Source organism: Amblyomma americanum, chromosome 1 (assembly GCF_052857255.1).
Source record: "Amblyomma americanum isolate KBUSLIRL-KWMA chromosome 1, ASM5285725v1, whole genome shotgun sequence".
NCBI lineage: Eukaryota > Metazoa > Arthropoda > Arachnida > Ixodida > Ixodidae > Amblyomma > Amblyomma americanum.
Window position 1 is genome coordinate 69,331,760 of NC_135497.1, and position 3,713 is coordinate 69,335,472.

The 3,713-nt window shown below is 49.3% G+C and overlaps 1 pseudogene; it reads left to right on the plus strand.

Moving 5' to 3' along the window:
* The first annotated feature begins 2,450 nt into the window (after positions 1-2,450).
* On the plus strand, positions 2,451-3,509 carry LOC144103468 (uncharacterized; annotated as a pseudogene).
* The last annotated feature ends 204 nt before the right edge of the window (positions 3,510-3,713 follow it).

Sequence of the window (3,713 nt, forward strand, 5' to 3'; positions counted from 1 at the left end):
CTGTGGGGACCTCTTCTGCTCGACGGACTGCGGGCCCGACGTCAGGGCACCGAACCACATCGCGTCCGTGTTCTGGATGCCTCGCATGACCTCCTTGGAGACCGGGTACTTGTCGACAGGGCACTGCTCTTCGTCGAGGGGCGTCGTGGTCGACTTAATGCCTTGCTCGGCCTTGACGCTGTTGACGGGGTCGTCCTGAGTGGAGGCGGAGGATGCCGGAGACAATGTGCCGAGCCAGCCTCGCTGGGAAGTGCTTGATCTTGTCGGCAACCTCATCCTTGTTCGAATCGAACGCGTCTAGCAGCGCTTCGTCTTCTTCTGTCCCACCTCCGGCCTTCGACGGTCGTCGTCGTCTTTTGTGAGCCTCTGGTTCCGTTTCCTCGAGTTGATGTTCGGCGCGAATAAAGGTTCTTTGTATGCAGGGCCATATTGTTGGGCCCTGCATGCAGCCACACTTCCTCGATAGCCATGATCTTCCCAACGAGGGTTGGCGACGTGAGCCAGTTTTTCACAGCCTGATTGATTAGCAATGTGTTTACTGAGGCCTTGTTTTTGTTCGCAACTTTTTCTCGTGGTTTAAAACTCCGTTATTTCCAGGTCATCTTTCCGTCTGCCTCTATTGCCCGCTGTTGGCAGATTAAGCGTTTATTGCAAACCATAGCTTGTGTTGTGTAACCTTGCTTTTCCTATCCTGTCGTCCGTGTTCTTCTTGAAAAGGGTAGAAACGGAAAGTTTCCGGTGTCAGTGTTTTGCCTGGAAAGTGGCCTGTAGGCCTAGTAATCGGGAAAATGATGTCCGAACACCAGTGTGAAGGGTTAATAATTAATTACGAAGATTTTGTACCGGCAGTTTCGGTCTCGGTTGGCACCAGCGCACGACACCTTCACATCACGGTCGACCGGCCAACCTGCTTGGACTAGCACAATACTGATGCCGTCGGCGTCACCGGCAAGCACTGGTTGCTGTGAACAACCACTCGGTTCGGTGACGTCACAACAATTGGGGCAAGTGCACTCTGACGTTACTAAGTGTTTGTGAACAACATTAAAAATCATACTAAATTATGTTCCACTCAGAGCCTGTGGCGGAAACTTGCTAGAAGACATTTCCTTACGCGCACAAAACAAATCATATCGTTTCATTCGAAGTTTTGTGTCCGTGCCCGTTTAAAGGGACTGAGGATTGACGGGAACATGAGGTTATGGCAAAACGAAAAAAGCTTGCTTTACACTGATACATTTGTATGATGGCATCAGGTGGAGCAGCGCAACCCCATGAGGCCTAGGGTAGATATGATATTATTATTAGATATGATATTAACGCCAGATAACTATAGTTCTTCGTTGACGCAATAAATCGCAAAAACTAGCTGAAGCGAAGGTCTGCGGTGAAACCTAGGTACTGTCACGCGCCACACCACGTGACCACATATCAGTGTACATAACGTGACTGTTGGTGTTCTTTAACTTTATTATAACTGAACCGAGTTGACACGCTCTTCAGTATGTCTTCACATGTAAATAAAGTTTATGTTGAAAGCCGAGGCCTTTGCATCAACGAGTAGAACGCCGGAACAGAGGCAAACTTAATAACATAAGGGACGATGTGGGCTACACGGTAATACGGAGCCCTGTCTCTATACTAACATAGACTGGAAAAAACATGTCTTTAGGACCACGCTAGTGTGGCAGAAATTTTTGACAGCCACAGCGCTTGAACTAGGAGACAGCGAAAGCGGCAGCATGTTGATCCGCTTCTTATTCTTCACGCAGTTGTGCGCCTGCCTCGCTGGTGCCTTCGTCGGGACTACAGCGGCGCCTTGTTTCCTTGCGCTACGGACTTCAGTTCCATCGCCATCACCACTCCTACATGTCGATGACCTCTGTGCGAGCGTGGACTGCCCTACCTTTCCTGTAAAAGACAGCACGGGTGTTCCCTCCACTGCGCAACCTGGCCGAGCATCTCCCTTCGACGATGTCATCTTCGATCTACCGGTCATCTTAAAGCCAAGTTCTGTGACGTCACCCACGGATCGTATAAAAGCAATGCCTACACAGCGGTCTGCCAGTGGGCTAGGAGACAGCGAAAGCGGCAGCATGCTGATCCGATTCTTATTCTTCACGCAGTTCTGCGCCTGCCTCGCTGATGCCTTCGTCGGGACTACAGCGGGGCCTTGTTTCCTTGCGCTACGGACTTCAGTTCCATCGCCATCACCAATTCTACACGTGGATGACCTCTGTGCGAGCGTGGACTGCCCTACCTTTCCTGTAAAAGACAGCACGGGTGTTCCCTCCACTGCGCAACCTGGCCGAGCATCTCCCTTCGACGATGTCATCTTCGATCTTCCGGTCATCTTAAAGCCAAGTTCTGTGATGTCACCCACGGATCGTATAAAAGCAATGCCTACACAGCGGTCTGCCAGTGGGCTAGGAGACAGCGAAAGCGGCAGCATGCTGATCCGCTTCCTATTCTTCACGCAGGTACGTTTTCTTGAAAACGCACGTTGCTTCCGCTCTGATGACAGATTTTTGATGCTGTTTCCTCGCCCACACAATCGCGGTTTTCGTTGTGTCTGTATCGTTGTATTCACAGCTTGTTTACTGCATTGCTAGTGTTCTCTTAAGCGGAGATGTGGAAACTAATCCTGGACCCTCTCACAGCAATCCCGGTTCAAAACCAGGCACACGTTCTACATCTTCTTCCGTTAATGTTCAAGCAGCAAGCACTGATGACGCTTGCTCCACTTCCAATCAGCCAGCTATTAATGAAATGCTTGCCGAATTGCTTGCGGGCCAGAGAAAAATGGCCGAAGATATTGCAGATATAAAACTTTTCCAGCAGAGAGTGAACTCTAGTTTTGAGGCACTTGAATCACGAGTCTCTGCTCTTTTGAGTCAAGCTCGCCGACCTCGAACGGCGACGCAAGCGACGGGGCCGTGCAACGCCAGTTGAATTCGTTGTCTGAGGTTGTTAGCAAGCTTGCTTCAAGAAATGATGAGCTGGAAAACCGTTCTCGCAGAAACAATCTTATATTTTACGGTCTTGCTGAAGAAGATGAAGAAACTAACAAAGCTCGGTTCATTGCGGTGACTAAGGTATTCATCGACAACCTTCAGTTGGATTGTCCTAAAATAGAAAGGTATCATCGGCTAGGTAGAAAGCAGGAAGGGCGCCCTCGTCCTGTCATCGTTAAGCTACTTGACTTTCGGGAAAAAAACTCAAGCGTTAAAAATGCTCATAGGCTCAAAAATTCAGGCATTAGCTTATCCGAGGATTTCTCTGCTCACGTTCGATTGATCCGGAAAAAAATATGGGATGCAACGCAATCTTATCGTGACAGTGGCTCGAAGGTTCATTTGCGTTATGACCACGTGTTTATTGATAGCGTGCGGTACAACTGGGATGATGTTGAGAAAAGTTTGGTCAAAGATTCGAAATCAACGCCCCCGGACACTGCTGCTGCTAATGCTACTGCTGCCAAGCCACCCGCAGATTCTGACTGACGGGACACCGCCGCCAACCTTCGTGTTCTGAACATGAATGCCAGAAGTTTAGTAAACAAGCTTCCAAATTCTATCTCTTTAATCCTAACTCATTCGCCTGATGTCATTGCGGTCACCGAAACGTGGCTACATGATGGTATAATTGACTCTGAAATAACTCCTCCAGGTTTCGTTGTAATTAGGGCGGACAGGCAGCATGGGAAAGGAGGC